Genomic DNA, 27653 nt, shown 5'->3' on the forward strand with positions numbered 1-27653 from the left:
CAACAACAACCCTGTGAGGTGGGTTGGGCTGAGAGAGAATGACTGGCCCAAGGTCACCCAGCCAGCTTCGTGCCTAAGGAGGGACTAGAACTCACAGTCTCCTGGTTTCTAGCCCAGCACCTTAACCACTAGACCAATATGTATGCACACACATGCTCTGAAGGATATTTTTCCCTTCCATTATGAAGCATTGCACAGCCCTGGTAGATAGCTTTTAGTTCTAATAAAGTATAATTCTTCCTATGTTACATTGTTTGTTCCTCAATCCAAGGTCCTCTTCTAGGAGCCAAGATGTATCTGCAAAAGGCAAAGCACGCAATGTATAATTAACTGCAAAAACATTAGGAGCTGAGTGTTGAAACAGAGAAGCACAATCTTTCTGGAATATTTTAGAATCATCCTTGAATCTGTGTCATGTTCACTGTTTCAATGTGCACTGTACATCGTAACGTTTCACATGCCATGGCGCTGACGCACGTTGCTGTTGGGAGGGAGCTGCTGGGAGACCTTGTGCCAAGCTCTGTATCTATGTTCATTTCAATGGAATGTGTTTGGGTTATGTGCTCGGCTCAAGGACTTTTCCACCACATCATCAGAAGCCGTTGGGAGCACCTGGGATTGTAAGCCTGGGAAGATTCTATGGGGGGAGGGATCTCGTTTGTACCGAGGGGTTTTTAGTTTGCATTTGGTGCGCTTTTCCCATTCTCAGCTTTCTTTGTAATCGCATACTATTCTTAAATAAACCAGATTTTATTAAGCTATTGCTTGTGAGTCTGAGAGTATCTTAGGATAGGCAACCATTACATAAAGCTGAGAATCTCCAAAATACACTGCTAGCTCCTACCAAGATCAATTCTTGTGAGGGAAGCAGTTAGCGATGGCAGAGTCGAAACTAGTGTCCGGGGAGCTTGAGGAGCCGACTAACCCATTACCTGAGTCAACAATTCGGAGTAGAGAGCCAAGCCCCCCCCCCCTGAACTTTCATATTACCCGAAGGAGTCGAGCTCCAGCCCTGAGCTGGGGGGATCTAGCGATGGGGGAGAGCCAGAGCAACTGGCACTGAGTGGATCACCCGAGGAGCTGATCACCTGGGATATGATGGGAGAGCCCCAGCCAGGGACGTCCCAGGCATCGTGGAAGCACCGTTTCCCGCTGACCCCAGAGGTGGAATCTACCACAGTAGCAATGAGGAGGCAGCCTGGCGTGCGACAGAGGGAGGAATCTCAAACCCCTGAGAGGCTGAGAGTACTGGAGGTGAAAATGGAATCGGTGGAGTATCTGCTAAAAAACCTGCCTTTGGCGATGGGCGGCCAGGCGAGATCCAATGGAAGTCCTAGCTTCACGCAACCATCACCATCCTCCCCCCTGAACCACCGGTGGAGCGGGACCGCAGACAACTCCGGGATGGATCTCTGCCCCGAAGAGGAACCAATACCGTGACCTGGGGTCTGTAATGATTGCCTACCCTAACAAAACCAGACTCACAAGTAGAGGCTTAATGATGTCTGATTTATTAAAGAATAGTATGCAAATACAGAGAAAGCTGAGAATGAGCAAAAGCGCGCCAAATACAAACTAAAAACCCTCGGTGTGAACATAATCCCTCCCCTCGCCCAAACCGTTTCAAATTCCCCACCACAGGTGCTGGTAACAATTTCTGCTGATGTCCTGGGAAGAAAACCTTGAACACACAAAATAACTCAAACACATTCCAATTCAGCTGAATACAGATAACATCCCAGGAGACAGAATCCTCCTCCCCTCCCAACCGAAACATGCATCAGCAAAATGACATGCGAAATGTTACGATGTACGTTTAACATTGAAACGATGAACATGACAGGGTCCCACCACTCAACCTGCCGCCGGTTCCACTCCAGCAGGAGGGGCGGTGAAGGACTTTTCGGTCAAATTTGATGGGGATCCCACCAAGCTATCCTTTTTCCTAACTAATGCGAAGAACTACATGGAGCAATTCAGGCCATGGTTCCCTTCCGAAAAGACTAAGATAATGGCAGTGGCCACTAAACTAAAAGGCAGAGTGGCGGACTGGTATGTCCAATTAACGGAGGCTGACGCCCCTGAGCTCGAGTCCTTTGAAGACTTCTTGTTGGCATTAAAGCTGCATTTTGAGGATCCTCTGGCCAAGGCAAGAGCCAAGGAGGCACTAAAGGATCTCATCCAGGGCCCCAGGTCAGTAGCCGACTATGCCCTGGAATTTAAAGCCTTGGCAGGCAAGGTCCCCGATTGGTCTCAGTCAACCTTAGTAGAAAAGTTTAAAGATGGGCTCAATCAGGATGTCCTAAAATGGGCGCTATGCAGAGACGACCCAGAGTCGTTGCACGACTGGATCTGTCTGGCCGGGAAGGCAGAGCATGCTCAGTGCACCTACATGCAAGCCAGAAGGCACAAGAGACCACCAACCGCGATGCGAGGACCCCGAACCGGGGCAACTGCTACCCCATCAGGCTACCGAACGTGGGACGAGGAGAGGCAGCGACGCTACACGCGAGGCCAGTGTATCCGATGTGGAAAGGTCGGACATCGAGCCGCAGACTGCCCAAAAACCAGGGCTGGAGATTGAGTGACTAAAGCGCCAACCAAATCGCCCCCCCCATCGCAACGGATGACAGCGGCCAAGGGGGCTACTGATGTCAAAGAAGAGATTTACTTCTCAGGAGAGGCTGATGTTGCCTCTACGGAGCCGGCGGGAAACACCAGCCACCTGCCCTGAAAAGCGCCTGCGCGCAGGTGGAGGAGGATGGGCATGAAGACGCTATGGTGAGTGCTGACTGCCCCACTCTAGCAGTGAAAGTGAAGTTGGGCTCCCGCACTAAGACTACAGAAGTCTGGGCTCTCGTTGACTCTGGGTGTTCAAGGTGTCTCATCCACCCTGATCTGGTTGCTGCATTGGACTTGCCTAGCTTTCCTCTCCAGCAGCCTTTGATCTTCACCCAGCTAGACGGGTCAATGGCGGGTGGGGGTCCGTCAACTCATTTCACTGGAAATGTAGCAATGCAAATGGGCAGCCACAAGGAGGCTTTAAAATTTATCGTGGTGCCTGTTGGCAATCCCATGGTAATTCTGTGAATTCCCTGGTTGACTTGGCGCAGCCCATATATAAATTGGGAACACCGGACTGTTACTTTTAAGGATGGGTTTTACCAAGCTCCTACAGCGGAGAGACCTTTACGTGTGGGGGTGGGAAGAGCTGCAATTGCCACGCCGCGCCCCAGCTTACCACACTTAGAAGGCTTGCCCGACCTATACCGAGACTTTGCAGACGTCTTTGGGGAAGTGGAAGTAGACCAGCTGCCCCCCCATCGAAAGACTGACTGTGCAATAGAGTTGGTTCCCAATGCTCAATTGCCCAAGCCGAAAATCTATCCAATGACCCAGAAGGAGCTAGCGGCATTGCGGGACTTTATTGACAAAAACCTGTCAAGGGGGTTTATTGAACCTGCAAATTCCCCAGTTGGGGCCCCTGTCCTTTTCCGGGAAAAGAAGGATGGCACGCTTAGACTTTGTATGGACTATTGGGGGTTAAATTCTGTCTCGGTCTGCAACAAATATCCCCTGCCTCTAATGAAAGACATGTTAGCCCATCTGTCAATGGGTAAAATTTTCTCCAAGCTCGACCTTCGCAAAGCTTATTTTCGCATCCGCATACAAGCTGGGGACGAGTGGAAAACTGCTTTTAATTGCCCATTGGGGTCATTTCAGTACAAAGTCCTCCCTTTTGGGTTAGCCGGGGTGCCAGGAGTCTTCATGCAATTGATTAATGAAGTGGTACATGATCATTTGTTTAAAAGGGTCCTGGTTTACTTAGACGATGTTCTCATTTACACTGAAACCGAGGAGGAGCATGAACGCCTCCTCAAACAGGTGTTAAGCAAGCTTAGAGATGCTAAACTCTATGCAAAGCTTTCTAAATGTGAATTTCACAAAGCACATCTTGACTATCTAGGCTATAGGGTATCTGACAAGGGCATTGAGATGGACCCTGAAAAAATTCAGGCGATTTTAAATTGGGAATGCCCCCGCACCCGGCAGCAACTACAAAGTTTTCTGGGGTTCAGTAACTATTATCACCACTTTATCCAGGGGTTTGCTCTACCACTCACTGACTTGCTATGCACCAAGGGTTTGGAAGAGACATGCAAGGTGAAAAATCCTGGGGCAGTGCTGAATTGGACACCTGAATGCCAGACAGCATTTGAGAGGTTAAAAACCCTCTTCACTGCTGAGCCTATTTTACAGCACCCTGATCCTGAACGCCCCTTTGTAGTCCAAGTTGATGCTTCTGACTTCTCAATTGGGGCTATATCATTACAAAGAGATTCCAACAATCACCTAAAACCCTGCGCGTATCTGTCCAGAAAATTTTCTGAAACTGAACACAGGTGGCATGGTTGGGAGAAGGAGGCTTTTGCTGTAAAAGCCGCTTTGGAAGCCTGGCGTCACCTCCTGGAAGGCGCTAAAAGCCCTTTCGAAGTGTGGACAGATCACAGAAATTTGGAAGCCCTCCGCACCCCCCAGCGTCTCAGTCCTAAACAAATTCGCTGGGCTCAATTTTTCAGTCGCTTTAACTTCCAATTAAAGTTTATCCCGGGGAAGAAAAACTTTCTGGCTGATGCTTTGTCACGTCTGCCTCAGGACTCTGAACACGTGTCAGATATAGTGGGGACTGTTCTCACTGAACCACAATTAGGCTTGGCTGCCGTCACCCGGAGCCAGACCCTTGCGCAAGCAACCCCGCCCCCAGCCCCGCCTGGGCGGCAGAAAATGCAAGTTCCTTGTCAATTACAAAAGGACTTTCTCCAGGCACTGAAATCTGACACTTGGTTGCTAGCTAATAGAGACAATGTTTCTTTTGAAAATGATCTGGCATGGGTGGATCACCGCCTTTATGTGCCTGAGGCTTTGAGGGCTGATGTTTTGCAGCGTTCCCATGATGACAAACTTGCTGGACACTTTGGTTTCGTCAAGACCTTGCATTTGGTTAGGCGTCAGTTTTGGTGGCTGACCTTAAGGCGTGATGTGAAAGACTATTTGCTTCCTGTCCTGTTTGTGCCATGTCAAAACGGAAAGGGGGTAAACCACAGGGGCTTCTGCAGCCAGTGGACAGCCCATCCCGTCCCTGGGAGGAGATTTCTATGGATTTTATCGTGGACCTACCCCCTAGTCAGAAAAAAACTGTCATCTGGGTTGTAAAAGATTTTTTCTCCAAACAAGCCCATTTCATTCTGTGTGCTTCCATCCCGTCAGCCACACAATTGGCCCACCTGTTCCTCATCCACGTCTACCGTCTCCACGGTTGCCCCTCCCATTTGGTGACCGACCGCGGGACACAGTTCACTTCCCAGTTCTGGAAGTCGTTTTTAAGTTTGATTGGCATCCAACAGGCATTGTCCACATCGTCGCATCCCCAGACTGATGGATCTACAGAGGTTTTGAACTCTACACTTGAACAATTCCTTAGAGCATACATAAATTACCATCAGGACAATTGGGTTGATTTGTTGCCCTTCGCTGAGGTGGCTTACAACAATGGTGCATCAGAGCACTGGACAGACCCCTTTTCGTGTAGTTTCTGGGCACGACTTTGTTCCCATCCCTGAGCTACCACAAGCCCCTCCCCAGTCTTGTTCTGCCTCTGACTGGGCTGTTCAGCTGGCTGATTCCTGGCCGGTGATTAAGCAAGCTTTGGCTGATGCCCAGGCTGCTTACAAGTTCCAAGCCGATAAACACCGGTCTGTGCAGCACAATTTCAAAATTGGGGATCAGGTTTACCTTTCTACCAAATTCATAAAGTCCCCACAACCCTCCAAAAAACTTGCTCCCAAATTCATTGGTCCTTTCCCCATTGTTGGTCTCGTTAATCCAGTTACTGTTAAGTTGGATCTGCCTCACAATTTGAAATGCTTGCACCCCTGTTTTTCATTGCAGCTTGCTCAAGCCTGTCCATCAATCTTCACACTGGCATCTGTGGATTTCTTGCCTCTCCTTTCCTCTCCATCCTCTTTGGCCTTATGGTTGCCTTACTCCACTCTTCCTCTTCTTGGTGGCTGGTTTTATTGAAAAACCTCTAGAGAAATGATAAAGGACACTTGACTGACAAGGACAAGGTCCTTTTCTGTGGATTTCCCCTTTTTCACACTGCTGTTCGTGACAAGACGAGAATGCACGCTCTCTGCCATTCCCGCTACATTAATCTCAAACCTGAATCAGAATGAGTTTAGAACCAGAACAAAAGAGACCTGATATGTTCTCAAAAAGCCCTCTAACACTTTCAGTTTTATCTAAAAGCAGCTACAGGGAGCTGTCTTTTGTGGGCCAGATAACAATGCAAGGATGTAGCCTTCCTTTGATGTTCTTTTTTTCAATTTAAACTATTCCCCTCCCCCAGATGTTAGTTGCCCTTGTGTTCTCCAGCAGAGTCTCCTAGGCAGACAAGCACAATAATTCTTTCTCTAGGAACTCAACTCGAACTGAAGAGTTCTCAAGGAAAGTCAACAATTTGGCTTATGCTTTTATCACAGTTACAGACTAACTACAAAGATCAGCTTCGGTAGAGTCTACATTTCTAGGCTGTAACTGTTTCTTTCTTCCACCCTTTTGCTGTAAGGGACCACTTGCAGCTCATTTTTTAGGCCAGATTGTTGACAGCAGCAGATATTGTTCTGCACGGATATTCACTGAATTTACAACTAGTATCATTTTATCTCTACTTTTCTGTTTGATTTGTATAAACTTCTGCAGCATTAAATGTGGCTGGCTAATATGGCCATATTATTTCAAATGTTTGTCTTTATTTTTAATAAATAGAAGGGATGTTCATAATTTTAATTATACTTGTGTAAAACTATCGTGGTGTTTTAACGATAGTATGATTGTTTCATAAAAGATCATTGTATGTTATACCATGTTCAAATATGAACATTGGTTGAGTATGCACTCACAGGTAGAACAACACTTGCTCAATGTCTAAAAATGTTCTCAGTGTGTTATTCCAGGGCCACAACTAGGGTCTGTGTCACCCGGGGCAAACATGGATTCCACACCCATTTTGGCGCCCCCCCCAGCACTCATTTTGGTGTCCCCCCCAGCGCAGCGCCCAGGGCACATGCCCCGCTTGCCGCCCCCACTCCCCAGTTGCGGCCCTGTGTTATTCCCTAACTCAGATTGGTTGGTGTGTTTAGAAAACAAGCATGAAGTGGTGAATGTTATCCGGTGTTCAGTTAGCATCCTGTGCTTGATTATAACATGCCTCAAAATCTAAAAAGTGCACATGGTCGGCCATGCTATTGAATAATCCACAAGCTCTTTGAAAGGGTTTTTTTTTCTGTCTGAGCTATCTAGAGCTGAACGCATAGTCTTTCTGCATACATGATTTGCTAGATTTCTAGGATTGGCTAGCAAGACACAGGCATCCCACTAGAGTAAGGCTGACTTGTTAATTAATCAGATGAAAAAAAGTTGCTGTTATGGTCGTCAAGAGCAACTTTAGATGCGCCAATAAACAGGGAAGACTTTTCATGACTTCAAGACTTTTTAGTGTGCATTTTTGCACACTTAATCTTAATTTCACTTTTCAATTTGTCTCTAACGTCAGCATAAAACTGCTAATGGCTACAGAGTTCAGTCTTCTGCATTCTGTTTTGTTTTAAGGTCCTCATGTGGCAAAGTAAGAATGTCTTATGTGAAAATGGTTGAGACTGTTAGTAGGGTATGATTTCTACACTACTGTTTTTCTTTCTGCTCTGTTCCTTCCAAACTGAATTTGTCTTCATTGTTTATGAAACAGTTGCATTTTACGAATGTTGTGAGCTGCAAAACAGTGCAATATAAATGAATAAATACTTTTTTAAACACCCACAGGAAACAGGAGACTTAAGAGAACTGTAGGGGAAAAAAAGCTGTTTATGCTTGAAGGAAGCTACATCTGTACAGATTTTATGAAGATTAGGTGATGATCAATGTGTAACTTAATGAATAAGTAGGAAATTATAGTGAGAATTTTACAGTAATAGTGAAACTTATCTTCGATATATTATATATTTCCATATGTGATAAACATCATCTAGAATTGTTAAATGTAGAATTGAAATACATCAAAAAAGGTTTAAAATTTCTATTAAGGTGAGTTAAAGCTGACCTTGTTACCTCATGTAAATAAAATAAATTCTCTCTGAAACATGCTAAACTAGTACACCCAAAATGGTGGTTTAGCACAGCCTTTTTGTCAAATATACTGGTTTACCACATAGACATCATTTCAAAGAGACAGCATCAAAACACACACACACACACACACTTGCAGTACCTCAAGGAAGAATTCTACTATCTCTTGACATGCACACAAAACAGTAAATTCAGATAAGAGCAAATTTTCCAGAAATTATCTGTGTGGTGATGCACACAGCCTCTTCAGTCCCACTTGGTTCTTCCTATTAGAGTTAATGGCTAACCAATCCAGAAATTGTATACTTAGAATATTGTCTGATCCCAGAATTCTGGATTGTTTCCCCTCTTACAAGCCAGAATTTGTTTTAGTGTATGAATTTAGCATTTTTTAAAACAAGCCACAATTCCAGGTTTAAATGCTAAATAAACCATTTTTTATTTGTTTAGTTACTCATGCTAAGAGAGGAGCCAAGAAGGAGTGAATGGGCTGTCTGCAGCTTTTCACAGTAAATTGGATTCCCCCAGAATCCTAGCTTATTTTTCCATACAAAGACATTGAATCTTGGATATATCAGATCTCAGATGGATACATCTACAGTAAATACTCATGCAAGAGTAATGTTGCAACGTGTCACATGTGAGACAAGGGAAACAACATGGGTGTTCAAAGAAAAACATAAAAGAAGCTTTGTTCGATCAAATCAATAGTACTGAATAACCAAGAAAAGATAGCTGATCAACAGAGATAAGGACAATCCACTTTTATTACATTTTAAGTAACCCACAGAGGCTTGCATCTTTGTTCATTCTACAGAATGCAGGAAATCAGGAAAACTGAAGGTGTCAATTCAATTCCTTCCCATCTCTGAGAAGAGTTAGAGAGTGCCTACTCCTTCTTGGAGTAGCTACTGTTATGCAAGGATTGTAGAACAAGGAGCAAAGAATACATGAATTTGCAGCCTCTGTGGAAGTAAATATAACACTGGGAAATGTGTATTTGCAGGCTCTGTGCCTAGAAGCTTAAAGGCCCCAGGATAAGGTGAGATAGAGGAGGACCACTGAAGATTCTCTGGCCAGGGCTTTCCGATTAGGTCTCCCCAACCCTTACAATGGGTCAACCGTGGAGGAACTTTCCTCCTCGGACTGGGCCCAGCTGGAAGATAAAAGACCTGCCTAAACCTCCTAAGCTGAGGTTGGTATTCAAGACTTGCCTACTGTGGAGGGGAAACAGATCAGAAGGTAGCACCTCACAAACCACAGCCCAGAACTATACAGGAAGTCATTTAAAAAAACCCAGAAAAATATCCAGGGATCTGCAGGCTTGCTGTACTAAAATCAGCATCCATGATCCTACCAGAAAAGTGCTGGATGAAATGGGATTCATAGAAGGAGGAAGCCGTTGCTCACTAGGAATATTGATGCTTGTCTCAAGTTTCCCAGAAGGCACCTGGATGACCCTCCAGGCTTCTGAGGGAATGTTCCATGGACAGAAGAGTGAATTTTTGAGGATTACATCATTAGAGGAACCCTTTGCAAATTTGAAAGAATAGATGTGAATAAATTCATCTTCCTCCCAGCTCCTTTAATATGTCGTCTGTTGCTTTCCTACACATGCAGCTGCTTGATTGCTCCCTACCTCTCCACAAAGTGGTTTCTCTGCCATATGCAGTAATCCTGGGTACTGCCCCACTATTGATTGAAAGTGCAATCCATATCTTCATGGGTTGGAACAAGGCAATACCATCATAACATTGGCTGTCTGCATTATCAGTCCCTACTGTTCCTTTTTTGTGCCTCCCTGCAGGTGCATCCCTCATTTTAGGCACACTGATTGTATTCTTCCATGACTTTGCTGTCATCCTTCTTCAGCACATCAACAATATCCACCCATCAAGGCTCTGCAGTGTGAAGGGGATGGACCTGTCATTTACTTTGCCTTTCCACAATCTGGGGACCCTCTCTGGGTTTCCCTACCCTGATTGGTTTGCTCTTCCTACCACAATACATTTGGGCAACTTGCAAGTTAAAAATTAGATGAAATGTCCTTCATATATGATATATGTCCGTATAAAAGAAAAGCAAGAACCTCTCTATTGGGAAAGATGCATATTGGGAGGAATGAATTTCCACTTATAGTGGACTTGTCCCAAAGTTTCTTCTTTGGCTGAATTTTTTTTCAGAAATAAGATCACACAACAGAGAATAAGCCTGGGTCCACAGATAGCTTTGTTAAGGACTGGGGAGACCCAGGTTTTAGACTACCGTCAGCCATGGAAGCTCTCTGAGTGAGCTATGATGGGGTACGCTAAATTCTATACTACTTTTTTCATCAGGGAATGTGATTTCATTTTGTACAGAAATCAAGAAATATTTGTGTGGGCTCCTCCTGATGACTGTTTATGCATTTGATAAAAAGGTTAAAGGCATTAGTGAGGGAAATCATTTTTGTTGACAAATTGTAGGCCTTCCCTTCATTTCAGTTCAACAACAACGTGTTGAATATTGTAAGGGTTTTTTTTAGATTTTGCTTCTGAAATTTTTGTGATGTGTTCATGTTTGGATTTAATATGTAACATTTATTTTAAACAATTAACAGATGAATCAGAGGGCAAAAGAAGGTCAATAACTTCTCTGTTGGAAAGATGCAGTTTGGGAGGAATGTATTTCCACTTACAGTGGACTTATCTCAGAGTTTCTTCTTTCAGCTGAAATTGTTTTCAGCCAAAGTTTTTCAGGGCAAAATACTCTTACAACCAGGCAAGGTCAAACTGAGTAAAGAGCGAGTTCAATAGGCAACAGGTCACAATCTGATCAATTGCAGTTGAAAGTGAAATAAGGAAAAGGATTGCCACATCATGGAAGCTGAGCTGCTCTGTGTAGAGGTGCAGAGCAGAACCGACATACATGACATTTAGAACTTGCCTCAGCAGGCCCTCATGGCCAGAGGCAGACACAGTGCTCTTTTTGACCATTTAGCGTGGATGCTGCTGGCAACTGAAGAACAACTGAAGGTTTTGTCTGACTTGAACAGTAAAATCATAACGTTTATGAACTGCACATTCATTCATAAGTCTATGAATGGGACTTTTGGATATGTGGCCTGAAGACATAGATTACCTATGAATGATTATAATGAAATATGGTCATCCTTTATTGAAACCACTGTGTAAAACTTTAAATGCATATATGAGAAGCCTGCCCCCACACACATACACAATATTTTGTTGCTTTGCTTTTTCAAAATTTTTCCTTTTTCTATATTTTTCAGTTCTGTTTAATTAAATAAATAAGGATAGAAAAAGAAATTATAAATTAAACACAAGGAAAGGGCAACACTTTCTCCACAAGGTCCTCTTCCTCCTCCCATTCTTAATGATCTTGCTTACATAAGGGCTCTTACTAATCTTTCTAAGATTAAATCCTGGTCTCATCTTGCCTTTTGGCAGTGTCTCTCTCCCGTGTTCTTTCTCTAAAAGCAGAACTAGTGATTCTAACTCACACATTGGATGGCAGGATTGACACAAGCACTTCACTTTCATAGTCCTTTGGGCCAGAGTTTCTCAACTTCTGCAACTTTAAGATGTATGGACTTCAACTCCCAGAATTCCACAGCCAGCATGGGCTGAGGAATTCTGGGAGTTGAAGTCCATACATCTTAAAGTTGCCAAGGTTGAGAAACACTGCTTTGGATCACTGGGAAAGAACCACATCCTTTCATTTCCTATTTAAAGGTATCAGAATCTGTTTTGCACCAAGAAGCTGTTTTTAGATTATACTGCAGAAGTCAAGAGAGAATGTGGACTGGTGACAGATATGGGGGAAAGATCTCCCATTCACTTCCATGGAACAGTATTACAGTCATGGCTACAACTAATTGCTAACTAACTAATGTGCCCATTCAGCAACATAATTCAACAATTGTTTCATTTCTTCTTAGCTTTAAAAGAGAAAGTACTCTTGATAACCACGAAATTAAATATTGGTCAGAGCTACTGGCTACTTCTTCATATACAGATAACTGTTTGTAATTACTGTAGACTTTTCAACCAGAAAAAAAAGCCCATGTCATTGGTGATTATCTCAGTTGGATTACATTATTGTGTTACCTTCAAATCATGCCTCCATCTGCTCCTAACAATTCCAGTTACACTGATAGCATTGCAGAATTAGAACAAGAGGATGAGCTTCAGCATAGACAGAAGCCAAAATATTCTTGAATAGAGATGCCAAGTTGTGGGTACAGTCAGACTTTCTGTGATGATTTTATGGTTGACATCATTCTGTTTTAAAGCTTCTTCCAATCCTCCAAGATATTTGAGGAATAGTTATAAGGGTTTCTTGCATACTTCCTCTTTAATAACTCAAATCATGAAATACATTTTTATTGCATTCAAAACAGGAAACTCAATTTGTGCTTGTGGTATACTATCAGTCCATGTAGATTACCATAAATTTATTATTTATTCAAGCACTATCACTGGCTTTTCCCATCTGATGATTTGAAATGTTCTCTACCCCATCTCTGAGTCATCGGAAAGCTATATTCTGGGCATGGAGTGTGTTGCCTCCATTGCTAACCTCTGCCTGCCCCTGTTGCCTTTATTCCTAGTCACTGTCAGGAACCTGGCTTCCTTCCAAGATGGCAAAGATGACAACGTCTAACAGATTTACATACCTTAAAGGCCATTCTTGAATGATGTCAGAATAAGTGGGGGGGGGGGGGGAGAAAAAGGAACAACTAAGGGTGATTTAACCCTGTCTTACAGATGTACTGGAACTGGGGATGAGATGAAGACAACATCATGAGAATCTAGCATGAACAAAATATATTGCCAGGGCTGTACTTAAGTGCAAGTGGGCACATGGTTTCTATGTAGGTTGGACCATAGATGGCACATCAGACCAAACTGGTAAAACAGTAATTACACCATAAAGGATATCTATGTCTCTAAAACTGAGATGGATTTAAAAGCTTCCTGAAGCTACAAACGTAATCCCTTAACAAACCTTCAATCCCTCCAAGACTGGTTCAACTGTTCACTCAGACAATCCACTCACCTCTATCTTGTTTGATCTAAGCTTACTAAAGCCATAACTGTAGCAAGATACTTACTAAGCATTTCTACTCCTTCACCTGAATCTGCTGAAAAAAGTGACTTCAAGGAGCGATCTAATATTCACATTAAATAGCATGGGGCATAAGAGAATCCTGTAGAATGTTATAACATCTTGCGATTGAACAGAATCATGGGACTCCTTATTCACAGAGACTTTGCCCTTGTGGATCCAAGAAGGTAGAAACTCTTGCCCATGTCCTCATACAGTGTCCTTTTTATGATGCCCCAAGATGTGCTTTGATCTCCCCAATCATCTCTAAATTTGAGGGTCATACTGATAGATTTTATGTTTATTTCTTTTTAAGGGATGCTGACTCTACACTCACACACCAGGTGGCCAAGTATTTTTTATCAAGTTATACAATTGCACAAAACTTTTAATTAGATATGTTGTTTTACTGTTTTATTGTTTTCCTTTTTTCCCTGATAATGAATTGTTGGACTAAACTATTTTTCTTCCTCTGTTGTAAAGGCTGGTCAAAGACGGTCATAAAGATATTTGTATTTGAACAGAATCATTCATGGAAGCATGAAATCATGGCAAAGAGGAATCACTCATGGTACTTCCACACTGCCATTTTCATTCCCCATGCTCTCAGAAGCAAGTTGAGGGTAATGATCCATGATTGTTTGAATTCTGCTGATTTAAATTGCTGAGAACAAGGAACACAAATCATTGCCTCAAAACAAAAACAAAAATCCATCAACCCTACTCCAGATAATAGGGAAAGGAAAAGAAAGGAAAACCTGGTTTGAGTGGTGCTTGGCACCCTGGATGGTCCATAGCTCAAGTAGATATGATGGACAAAACTCTTGTTGGTTTCACTGCTCCTTTCACTTAGCCTACTGCACAGCAATCAAAGTAGCGTTTCTCCTTTAGAATCCAAAGCTCAGGAAGCCAAGAAGAACAGTAAGGCAAGAGTTCCCTCCAACAGGAAGTGAAGCCACACCATCAAAAACAACACAAAATGTAGCTTTGCACCAATTTCAACTACACAAAAACTGAGTTGGAAATAAATCTACTCAGTTCTTCAACACTACTGACATCATGGAAATAAGAAGTATGGAGCTACTTTCAAATAGGCATAGAATTTCTGAGTGTGCCTTCATACAAACTCTTTGTAAGGATACTATGATCAATGGTGCTAAATGCTGCCAAATTCCTGGAAGTATCAAAACAGCTTTACTGCCATCTCTCTCCCAGCAAGGTCATCCTCTAGGGTTACAAGGCAGGTTGAGTAACAAAACTAGGCCTAAGCTCTGCTTGAAATGGAACTAGAAAATCCATTTCATCCAAGAATTTCTAAGTCTGATAAATTACTACCCACCTGACCACCTTGCCTAAAGAGAAGATATTAGCCACTAGTCATAATTACTCATCTTTTCTAAATCCAATGTTGTTGTTGTTTAAAAAAAAAATTCAGGACTGGGCTTTATCACCTGCTTTAAAACGTTTGGGACCACTCCCATTCATCAGGAGTGGGAATAAGCTAGTCATCCCTTCCCTGCTAAATGTAATCCACGATCAGCAGGAGTCTAGTAAATTATTAGCTCTACTGATAATTTACTAGACTCAACAACTTTAGTTGTCCACCTCTTGGGGTTATGAATACTGGAAATCCTTCAAAGAATCTGGTTAGACATATCCACCACCTCCACAGACTAAATTGCCAGAACTGGGGAGGATGCAATCAATTTTATCCTTTTATCTTGCAAATATGTCACAGCATTCCACTAAGCTCTACCACAGCTTAGAATGTTGAAGAATACTATAGATATGATGATGCAACAAATTTTAAAAATTAATATTCAGATGAAACCAGATTTTTTTTTTATTAGGACTTATGGATACCCAATTAGAAAGGACTCATGGATGATTGGTTTTATATATAGTAACTCCAGCCAGGTTACTAAACGCACAAAGATGGAAAAACACAGAAGTACCCACAATGGAGGAATAGATTGTGAAGATGGCAGAACTTGCAGAAATGACAAAATTGACTTGTTTGATTAGGGACAAAACAATAAGCACTTTTATAAAACATTGGAAACCTTTTATAACTTTTTGCTGAAAGTGGACAAAAATGAACTGGTGATATCTAGATTTGCTGATTAAAAAGGGTTGAATAAGGGAAGAAGGGAACTATATAATGTAATTCTGAAGGGGGAGAAATGGTAAAAGTTTGTAACTTCTGTACAAGTAGTCTTCGGGTTATAACAGCAATTGGGACTGGGATTGCTGTCACTAAGTGATGCCGTTGTAAAGTGTGACATCACGTGACTGCATCGCTTAGCGATGACAATCCCGGTAATCCCTGTTGCTGTTGTAACCCCAAGATGCGCAGCTCATTAAGTGAGAAAAGGTGGGAGTTTCAGGTAAGGGGTGGGGGGGTAATGTGGGGGGGGAGGCCAAGGGAGGGCCAGCACAGGCCATGCACGAGTCAGGGGAGGCCAGGAGAGGGCCTGGGGGGACACAGGCCATGTGGGGGGGGGGCTGCTGCAGGCAGAAGAAAAAGTGGGAGTGACTTACCAGAGTGACTTGCAACCTTCCCTGCAGGCTTCCTCATTGAGTTTGCTTGTGGGAAACCAGCAGGGAAGGTCACAAATGGCAGTCATGTGACTGCAGCTCCCTGCAACATCGCTGAGCTCCCAGATCGCGATCATGTGACCGCGGGGATGCTGCGAGGGCCACAACTTTGCAGACCAGTCGTAAGTCCCCCTCATTCAGCACCACCATAACTTTCAGTGGTTGCCAAACGAATGGATGTAAGCCTAGGCCTACCTGTAAAGAAGATCAGAAACTGCTTGTTTAACTTTCTTTTTCTTTTTCTTTCTTTATCTGTACTGCTTCTAGCACTTTTTCTTTCATCTTTTTCTACTTTCCTTTTATATCTTTTTCTTGTTTATTTTTTAACTGTATAAAAACTTTCAATAAAAATTATACACACACACACACCACACACACACACACACACACACACAGAAGGTTGAATACTGAAAGGAAACAATGGTGCAGAAGGTACGTAGTTTATTGGTCTCTTGTACTGTCATAGAATATGTTTGATAATCAGAAGTTAAGTTTTTCTCTACTTGTACTCCAATAACCTCCCAACTTGTGCATTGCCCTCAGCTCAGAGGTATGCTAAAGGGCTGAACATAGGATCTTTCCCCACATGTACTTAATCTTCACGGGAAGAAACCTGATGGAAAATCTATTACCCTGCCTAATAGAGAAAGCTAGCCCAGAACTGGACCCTATGAAACACTTGCAAATGTCCCAAAGTAGTGGGGGGTCTCCTGAATCGAATAATCCAGGCCACTTTAGCAGTTTTTCCTCTGCAGGGTTGTGCAGTAGCAAAGTTGCATACGTTGGCCCAATGAAACGAAAGCTCTTTGATGGTCTGCAGCTGCTCTTGGACTGGGATCCATTTAAAAAAATAAATAAAGTAAACATCAAAAGATAGTTTTGAATTACTTCCAGCTTTAATATGCTTTTAGTATAATTTATTTATAGAGTTGGCTGTCTCTAGCAACTGAGCAGGTGTCTTTAAGGGCAATGGACTATCATAATTAATTTATAGTAAACAAATCATCAACACATACTTTTGCTGAAACCCCACCAAATTAGGAGCTAAATGAAAAGCCACATGCCTTTGCCCAATTCAGCAGGCTCTACACAGAAACACTTCCTCGTTATTCAAGTGATTCTCTAATGAGAGGATCTCTCTGGTTCTCCAAGGAAAGATTCTGCATAAAAGGAGAATCCAGAGTGTGAAATGGAAAAATCTTCTCTTGTGAATGAAGGAAAAGTGCATGAGCTGGGGGAGTGATGCTCTGTTTGATTAATAACTCCATTTTCAAGGTAAGTCTTAGCGAATGCTTGGTTATATTTTAGTGTGATTTTCCAGAGATGGAGTAAAGGACAAGACAGACTAAAAAGACAGTTAAGTGAAATGAAGTGTATATATTATATACCCAAACATGCAGTTTGGGGGGGAGTGGGGGAGTGGACAAATGCTAAAAAAATGGGGGGAGGTACTTTCCAATCATCCTGCTCTCTATGTTCCTAGCCTCCACTTGTTTATCTGAAGGTTTATTCCTGTTTTTTACAACGTGTCCAAATTATAAAGGCAGGATAAATAAATAAATAAATAAATAGATAAATAAAGCTTTTCCGATAAGTGCTTGAAGACAGAGCATGGAGATGGCAAGTCCAACCATTCTGAACAGAAGATAGAAGAAGCAAAAATAGTTCCATGAGCTGCCATCACCAACTCCACATGGTAATCTCTATTCTGACAGCCATTTTGGAAAAGCCACTGTGCCCGGAGGGGAAAGGTAAAGAAGCATATAAGAGTTAATAGATGAAAAGGAAAACAAAAGAGAAGAGAAATAATAGAAAAGGAGAAGAGAAAGAGATCAGTAAAAAAACAGGGCAGACCAGGCAAAGAATAGGTGGAGTGCTAACTCTGAGAGACAATATGGGTACTCCTATTGATCTGGACAACTCAATAAGCAGCCATCATCATGTCTTTTTCTATTTCCAACCCTTCTCTTTGCACCTTATGCCTTTCAGAAAGTAAATGTTAGAGAAGGGACTGCTTTATGCTTGACCCTAGGACCCTTTTGTAAAGGTAAAGATGAAAATGAAAAAATAGTTCTGATAGATAAATAAGAGAATTTCAATTTCTCTCTCCCTCCGTTTCCAAGCACCACATGAAAATGGACCACAGAAATTAGAACTAGTATAATAGTGTGAACTGAAAAAGGTGAAAAATAAGCCTCTGAATTCTAGTAAAGCGAGAAATCGTAATAAAAAAATTAATTCTAACACAGTTCAGCAACTTCCGTCACCAAGTATAACCTACTTTTTAAAAGAGAAAAAATGATTGATCTTTTATAAGCAAAAAGGAGGTTGAAGATTGATTCGCACTAGCTTGAGGATAAAGTGGCACTGCACTAAATGTCAGATTGCATATCACGTAGTTTTAGTGTATTTTTTAACATATGGGTTTTAAATATTTGTCAGCTGCCCTAAGAAAAATTGTTTTGAGTGGCAACGTAATTCTTTAAATATGTTTTTTTTTAAATCAGGTAAATGAATTAATGTATGTTGCTAAACAGTAAAATTGTGCCCTTACCTTGCTCCGTCTCTCTATTTCTTCTCTGTTCTTTCCTTCTGCACGAGTCTTTTGCAGATGTTAACTAATCTACGGGCAACAAGAACTGAGGGAAGAAGCAGAGAAAACAAAACCAAACAAACAAAAAAACCCCCCACTTTCCTCTTACAATCAAAATAATGTATTCAAGGAAGGCACTCAACATTTCTTGTGTTTTTTTCCCTCCTTACCCCACATAGATCCATATCAATCACACTACTGCCTTTCAGAATAAGTAAGTTTATGGAAATTACAGAAAAGGAAGGAGGAGGAGGAGGAGGAGGAGGAGGAGGAGGAGGAGGAGGAGGAGGAGGAGGAAGAGAGAGAGAGAGAGAAAAAAAACTAAAGGCAGGTGGTAAAAGGAAAAAGAGGAAATCAAACTAGAGCTTGTTTACACCAACACCCTTTGCTATACTTCTCTGAACCTTTCTATACTTGCTAACCATCCTTGCTTCCACCACATCTATATACCACTTCATGCACTGACTTTTATTCTTGAAATTCTCACTGCTTGCTTTTGGAGGATCTGTTCAGTTTCATCCAACCATGATTTTCTCAGTCTTCTTCCTCTCCCAACCCATTCATTCTTCCTTCGTGTATTTCTTTTGCAATTCAACCCTCATTCCTACACTCTATATGATCAAATAACTTAATTTCTTTTATACTAGTTGCTCACTTTTGCATTCAGCCCATATTCCTTCAGCACCCATTCATTCTTAGCCTTATTTTTCTTTAATCACACACATTTTTTAACCCCTTCTCACTCCATTCAACTTAGTGAAACTTTGTTCCATTAGACCTTGGTACAATAGTCTTCACAGCTGATCAAATTCTCACTGCAATTTATGTCACTTGCATGATGATGTAATCACACAAATGACCTATAATAGTGCAAATGATGCCATTTATGTCAATTTACATCATTTGTGTAATGATATCATAATGCAATTTTCATAAAATTCTGCAATACTCTATTCTGTCATTCAGCAATAACAATGACCTGTGGTTAATGTCTTCTCTCTAGGAAAGGTGGTCACAGAAGTTGTTAGGCCAGAGCAAGTTTCAGGGTTAAACAACCAGAGCCGCTACTGGGGGGGGTGGGGGGGTGCTGTGTGTGGGGGTGCCAAAATGAGCCTGGGGGGGGCACCAAATGAGAACTGGGGGCGCCAAAATGGGTGCGGAATCCATGTTTGCCCCGGGTGACACAGACTCTAGTTGCGGGCCTGTAAACAACAAAGTCTGATTAAAAGGAATTAATTTAAAATAAGATATAAAAAGACAAATTCCTTAAATGAAAAGGATAAGGTTAAAGGTTAAACAAATAAGAAATCTTAGTCTTTTGCAGGATTTTGAAAAATCCCAAGTATTTTATATATATTTGCATAATAAAGTCTTTTTTGCAATAAAGCCTCATCTTTGCAGGGCTGCCATTATCCCTTATAAAAAAAAGAACTGATGACATCTCCAATTAATTTCTCATCTTACTTTTCTCAGAACTTATTAGAACTTGATCTACTAAGTTTCATAATCCTATCAATTTCATGGTATGCATTCTATGTTGGAATGTCACTGATCCTTCCATAACTCATAACCTTCTGAACACAAGGAGGGGCAATTGGGTGTAGATGGAGAATTAAGGTACCAATCGAAGAGAATATTTTCAGCTCACGGTTGAACTGTGGAGTCCTTGGTGCTCTCTGAGCCTTGTTGTCTTCTTGCAGAGGTTTCACTGACAGACTAGGCAACATCTTCAGTCGCATTGAAGATGTTGCCTAGTCTGGCAATGAAACATCTGCAGGAAAACAACAAGGCTCAGAGAGCATCAAGGACTCCAGAGAATTAAGGATTCTCTCTGTGTCCATTCTTTGTCTATCATTTTGCTTGCCCTTTGTCTTAGAGATTAGAAGGGTTAGGGTTAGTCACTTCCTCCTGCCTTTGTTCCCAGGCACACAAGCACAATATTCTTCAACTTTGACATCCCCTGGGCAGGATGTAGCTAGCTAGGTGCTGGGCTTTCCCTATCCCTTTAATGAATTTCATGTAAATAAAACTCCTTTGTGTTATAGTTGTAACATCTGCTTCACTATCATTTCCCAGGTCAGATTCCCACTTTCAAGAATGCTCACATGCATACAGAGACTGCTTCAACTGCAAACAGAAAACTTGCTGACTTGATTTTTTCCCCTTATTAGTTAGTATGAAAACTGGTAATTTACAAAATGCTTCTCCCGACCTTAGTGCACAAAGCTGCCTTTTTTGTCTCATTTCCTCCTAATTGGGTAATTAGAAATCAGAAGGAATGACAATAATTGAATTCCCCTGTTAAGTAACTAATTGCAGTGGGTAGGGTGAAGGCCACTGATTCATTCTAGGAAAGAAGGACATCAAAACCCACTTGGGCTTCTTGAGAATTTACAGAAAGAGGCAGCAACATGAATTGCTTTCGCTAGCTATTTTCATTACAGAAGACTTGGCAGGCAGAAAAAGGCAGAAAAGCTGTAAATGTAAATTCCTCTAGGACACAGAATGAAAATGCATCTAAGAAAAAGAGAAGGGAGAGACAACCTCATCATGTCTTCCACTATTGCCAGTGATGACCCTTCCCAATGTGCTTCAAGCACATGATACTTTTCAAGCTCTAATTCTTTTCTGGATTTTCTGCAGTAAGGAGAAGATAGGAGAGATAGGAGAAGGAGTAAAAAGAACACAGGAGATCATAAAACGTTATTATAACTTGTGCTGCTTCCCCATGAGACATTGCTCAATTGTCGTGCTCCGTTCATGTAATTTTAGAAGGTTATCTAGATAATGCTGCCTCCTGTTTCCAACTTTGTTTGGGTTCTTCAACACATCTTTCTGCCTTCTTCCCTTTCCTTCCAAATTCCTTAAACAAGAAAAGATTAATACCACAACATCTTCTGATGTTCCATTCTTCAGGTAGAAGAACATGTGGTCTGAAATCCACAGGAGTATCTTTATACTGTAGTTCTACAAAGTTCACTGTTCCCTATGAATATCTACATTCTGTTAGCTCCAAGAATCCAATGCTTTCACGTAGACATAAAATAAGCAGCAGGAGAGGCTGGAGATTTGTCAGTAATGACTTTCAGTATTAAAGCAGATGACCCTCGTTGGCCATCTAGACTTCCCCATGTATGAAAAATGGCACATTTAAGGATCTTTTTTTTTTCTTATTAAAGAGAATGGTAAGGGATGGATACATCCTGTCTGGGATGGAGACATACTGCTTCATGGCAGGCATTCTACTAGTGGACTAAAAAGGAGGCCCGGAATTGCCCTAAGGTTCAATTTACATGTGGAATTCACTTCTTAATGTGCTCTTCAATAAAAGGAGCTTCATTCACAAACTGACAGCCTGGACCCCAAATCTGAATTGGGAAGTTTATAAACTCTAAACTGTTTGTGAAATGATTTCTTACTGATTTGCATACCAGAGCATTCAGGATCTCGGATATTTTGTGTATGAAGGACAGGAGAATTTCAAAAGACAGGGCTAATATATCAGCGCTACAAAACTCCAGACAACCACTAGACAGACATAAAGTGATGTAGACAACTCCTAATGCTTTGCTGGCATCCAGTATCATTCTGATTTTTCCAGCCCTGATAAGGTAACCCTAGCTAAGATATCCAACTTCAGATGCTGTGCATTAGCTGGCATGGCTCATAGCCCAACAACATAGTTCAAGGTGCCCTGGAAATAAAGATATCTCATAACAGTGTCAAATTTCAGTGATTTTTTTTTCTTCTTTAGAGGAATAAGGAGGGGCTCTGTGGTTTCTCACCCACATTTTGTTGGTTGCTTTCTATGAGACCCAGCTATAGGTACACAGAGGAAATCCACCAAGTCCTAAACACTGCTGAGATTTCATCTCTCTCTGCCACCCACTCTTTCCTTGAAGCTTGTAACCCTCTCTGGAGCCGGGGGCATAGCTCTGATTTACAGGTGAGGTGACAAATAGACATGTACTGTGGGGAAGACTGAATACCGCAAGCATCACAGAACCATGTCTGAACTAATATTCAGGATGCAGCATACATGTGATGCTTATTCTAGCTCTCACCTTTAACATGAGGCAGAGTAAGGTAGACTGAAGCAATAGGGTTTTGAGAGCCAATACATCTGAGAGAAAATTAGTCTTGGAAATGAACAGGAATTACATGAGAATATGGCATTTAAAGAATTTATAAACCAGGACTTCATAAATCTTAGGTGATCTAATTTGTCATTATGATTACCAATTTATTTTATGCAACTCTTCCTAACAAAGGAGCCCAGAGTGGTGTATTTTTTTTTTAAATCAACATTATTTTCAGAAAAACTATTTATTCCTCACATTTCTATCTGCCAGAATCCAAAGACTCCTGGTAGTTTATAGCACTAAGAACATGAAGCAAACACAATTTAAAAATACTATACAATATTATAATAGATAACATCAGATACAGCCATCATTTTAACCAACAGATAAAGTCATAATACAGTAACCTCAACTTTGGAATTTCATAAAAGCAAGGGGGGAAAAACAAAGGTCCCACGGGACCAAACAATAAAATAATTGGAGTTCATTGAAAAGGAAGGCAGCAAGGCAGCAAATGCCTTGGAGCAAAAGTGACCTGCAAACGCCCGAGTGAACAAGCACATCTTCAATTAACGTCAAAACAAGTAGAGTACAGGCAGCAAACACCTTTCTCCAGGACGCTTCCAAGATTGGGGTGCCGTTAAACTGAGAAGGTATCCCAAAAAAACCTGACTCTACGGTACCTGATTAAATAGAGTGTGAGTCCAACGTTAAACAACAATATGGTGCAATTCAGAAAATTCAGTTGCAAATGCAGTAACAGGAAATGCTTTGGAATATAACAGCTTTGAACGGTTACTTGAAAAGAGTCTGTGCTAACACCAGAGGTGCTTCACTTGGGCAGGTTTCCAAAGCAGAAGCATCACCCAGAGAGGGCCCTTGCTTTTGTACAGGCACAGGCAGTTTAATATATTACATGCTGAGAAAGGCTTTCTCCGAGTATCTCAAGGCCAGGCCTGGGTGAAATTCAAGGAGGTGCTCCTTGTGTTAGATCTCAAGCCATTTAGGTTGTTAAAGGTAAACACTAGAACTCTGGATTATTAGCAAATATGCTGATCAGTTGGGAGCCTACCTAACTGATGTGACATGACACCATTTATATGGTTCTTCAGATGTTTTGGAGCCTGTGAGCTTCCAGATTTTTTTTTTACTTACAGATCTCAATGGGCATGGTGAGGTACACTGGGATTGGAGTTTAGCAAAATCTAGGAGGCCACTGTTGGGAGAAACAGACAGACTGACCAACAGACAAACTGACCAGTCAGAATTCTAGCAATGAAATATGGTACAGTGTGAAGTCTCTGGTCCTTTTCAAGGGCAATCTCTTGTATTACACACACCCACAGTTCATTCAGGGAGTTACGGATCTCTGTCACCAGGCTCTCCCTGTACAGAAATGACACAGCCAACAAAGCTGGCAAAAAGTGCTTTGTACTACTTGGACTACTGGAGTCTCTGATCAAGAAGCACCCCAAAGCTACATACCTACCTCCTTTGGGGGAGTGCAACTATGTTCATCTTCATACTTAGACCAAACCATGGAAGAAACTTTTTTTTCTGCCATGCCGCCTCACTCTTGTCTTCAGCCCATAACTGCGGCAGGCTTAATTTGTCCTTAGCTGTACCAATGTCAAAGTAGCATTTCCTCCCTTATCCTGACACCATCTGAGGTCACCTTTCAAGGTATCTAAAATCTGTTAAGCTTTGTCACCCATTAGCTTGGAGGGAGGTCAGGAGACTATCTGTGTCTGGGAACACAGCCAGTAGAAAGATACAGATCAGCAATGGGGACAGCAAATATCATGTGGTCTAGTTTTCTAGCAAGTCAAAACAAGTGTATAAACTCTTTAATTTGGCAGTGGGGAATAATCTCTACCCCCAACCAAGTTTCATTGGTTACTCTTAGTCTCAAAGCTGATGAAAAAATCAAGAAAAATAAAATAAAAAGAATCAGAGTTCCTCTTTCTCTTTTCACAGAGACCACCCATCAAGACAGCTAAGGCTGTTTCTGTCCTGCTGAGTCTTGTACTAAACCCAGAAGAGGTGATTAGTTGGGCCTTCCATTCTGGCCGCTAAAGACAGAGTTGGAGGCTAGGATGTACAGTAAATTGGACCTTCTCCTCACCCCCCCCCCACCCCCATGTCCATTGCTCATTAGTGGGAGAACCGGTGGCATTTGGATAGAGTTTGCAGTATTAGAGACAATATTTTTGACTAGAACTAATAACCAAGTTGCAAGTAAGTAAAAGATTTAACTTTCTTGGTGATAAATCACCTACAGGCCAAGAGAAATGATTCCAGGGGAAAGTCTGAGGGGAATATAATCAACAGGATTGGTTTGGGTCAGTCCCAGATGACAAACTCTGGGATCTAAACTCCCCTTGAGTTCTGGAATAAAAATGTGCTAACAAAATATTTCACATGTAAGATAGACTGCTTTTTCTGCTAACCCTGCTCCTGTGCTTTTCATAGTATAACATTGTGCAGAAATTATATAGATGAGATTTTCTCCACCATTTTTATCTCTGTGACACGAGAGGCCTCACACATTCATAAAAGCACACCCATATTCACAAAACATGTCACTTGAGACAGAAATCCAGGCATTTCCTTTTTAAGAGGGAGTTCATTTGTTCTGTTTCTCTCCAAGGTTGATTGTTGAGTATCTTACCTTAATGCACTCTTTCTCATTTTGTCCTATTCCAAGGAAAGAGTTAAATACTATGTAACTATCTTGTACACAGAAATGGAATTCCAACAACACACTTGATATCTAGGCCATTATGCAGTAGCTTTGTTCGGTATGCTATAAAAACCAAGTCACTTTTCTTTACATATTATGATCTATGATTTAGCAAGTTGTTTGTGGCCATCAACCCATGCTCTATTTCCAGAGGTGTGGGGTTATTTCTTTTTAAAGCTAGCTGTCTCATTGGAATAGTAACCCATCTTCTCTAAGTTCAAGATTTCAGCAAGGCCCTTCCAAAAGCTACCAAATTCCTGACACAATGGGGGATGTATTTGGGAGGGGAATTGGGGAATCAGCTCTACTTTAGACTGACTAACATGGTCCATGGCACACCAGCTGGAGCCCAACACATGTCTTTCTGCTGTTTCATACTGATTGTAAATGTCACTCCCAAGACACTCTTCTTCCCTATCCAATTAAGTGTTCTAGCCATGTGAATGCAGGCCAGAAGTCTGGCTTCCATGGAGTTACAAGACATCCAGCAAAAGGAGGACATGCCCTCCTTTTTTCTCATGTCCTCTGTCCAGCAGGCATAGCCTTGAAATCAAATATTGCCTGCCTTTTTGAGTATCTTGCTTTCTGTTAATTTTGGACGGTTTTCACAACAGTAGTCATTCAAACTTTTGTGTATTGTGGCCTTGTAAATTGTTTGCTTTTTTCTTTCCCTTGTCTGTTGACAGACTCAACAGCCCAGATTACCTTTTTAAACTTATTTCCTGATTCCAGCTATCAGTTTCAGTCCAGCCCCTTCAGATCTATGATCACTGGAGTTTGTAGATCACATGACTCATCTTATATTTCTATGGTGAAATTTGGAAAGTGCATACAGTAGTCGATTCTATATTATCACTAGCATATGTTCTTGAAAATAAATACTTGTTGGAAATATATTGTGATTGAAAAACCAGTCTTTCTGATGCTGGAACTATGTAACTGTTCTGATGCTATGTAATTTCATATACATGTAGGCCTAAGTATTTTTTTTTTGCAGTTTTTTGCTGTAACTTTTGTCATGGATGCTCAGAAAGTTAAACAGTGTGTCCTCCTTTTTCCCCATTTGTCCTCCTTTCCAATACTCCAGGTCTTCTACATGTTCAGATATGTGGTAACTCTAGGCTTCCATACCTCTTGCCACCCAGTAGATTTTACTATGAATAACCAGAGGTTAACCCTGTAAAGCTACCCCAGGCTGGGCCTAATAATAATTCATATAGCTGCAATTCAGAGTACCTCAAGGAAAGCCAAAATGCCCAGTCAACACACTTCTGCATGTCGTAACCAGCTTCAAAGGCCAGATACTCTCCAGTTGCAGCTGGAACACCTGACATCTGTGGCGGTTTGTTGACTGAGCCTCAGCTGGCACCAAGGGACTTGCAAGTGGCCTAGAAACAGAATGTAAAGCTTTGCAAATGAGTCTGATTATTGACTCTGCTGTGACAAGATCTACAGTGAAAAGACACCGTTAAAACAACTCTTGAGGGACCCGATAGGAGTCAGGTATAATACAGGAAGGTGAGAATAGGAATGGCTGCTTGCACAAAGCAGTTATACCCAGTTTGTTGTTTATTCGTTTAGTCGCTTCTGACTCTTCGTGACTTCATGGACCAGCCCACGCCAGAGCTTCCTGTCGGTCGTCAACACCCCCAGCTCACCCAGGGACGAGTCCGTCACCTCTAGAATATCATCATCCATCCACCTTGCCCTTGGTCGGCCCCTCTTCCTTTTGCCCTCCACTCTCCCTAGCATCAGCATCTTCTCCAGGGTGTCCTGTCTTCTCATTATGTGGCCAAAGTATTTCAGTTTTGCCTTGAATATCGTTCCCTCAAGTGAGCAGTCTGGCTTTATACCCAGTAGCAGGTCTTAAAACACAACAGATCAAGCCTGGTCCAGTCACATCTGAGAAAGGCGTCTGGGTTACTTAACAACTCAATTTAGACAGTTCTTTTCATGACAGGAGATCCCACAGGAAGGAATGCAATCAAAACAACAAAGCTGCTGGCGTTAAGGGTAGGATTAACCACCAAATCTACATTCCATCTGCACTTGGTACACACTTTGTGCCAGGAATAAAGTGTTTCTGCTTCTGCTATGGGAACTTGTATTCTCTAGGACTAGCTTCTGATAATTGCAGTAATATATGAAGCTCTCAGATACTTTGCTATTATTAAAAAAAACAACACTTTGCGCTTGAAAGGAGGGGCTTCATTCCAACTTGGCAAAGAGACTAGATACAATAGGCCCTGCAGGAAATGGGAATCTGAACTGATTTATCCCTGGTGCAGATGCGATACAGTTCCGCCACAGCACTAACTTTGCTGAAATGTTGGAGGAAACTCAT

At 41.8% G+C, this 27653-nt stretch overlaps 1 protein-coding gene across 1 annotated transcript in view; it reads right to left on the reverse strand.

Moving 5' to 3' along the window:
- LOC134492439 (T-cell surface glycoprotein CD4-like) overlaps window positions 1-18627 on the reverse strand; it is a 38132-nt gene extending 19505 nt beyond the window's left edge. Inside the window, exon 1 of the mRNA XM_063296610.1 lies at window positions 18446-18627. The gene's annotated coding sequence lies outside the window, so the exon portion shown is untranslated. The remainder of the gene's footprint in view (window positions 1-18445) is intronic.
- Window positions 18628-27653: the final 9026 nt, after the last annotated feature.

Source organism: Candoia aspera, chromosome 2, assembly GCF_035149785.1.
Source record: "Candoia aspera isolate rCanAsp1 chromosome 2, rCanAsp1.hap2, whole genome shotgun sequence".
Classification (NCBI taxonomy): domain Eukaryota; kingdom Metazoa; phylum Chordata; class Lepidosauria; order Squamata; family Boidae; genus Candoia; species Candoia aspera.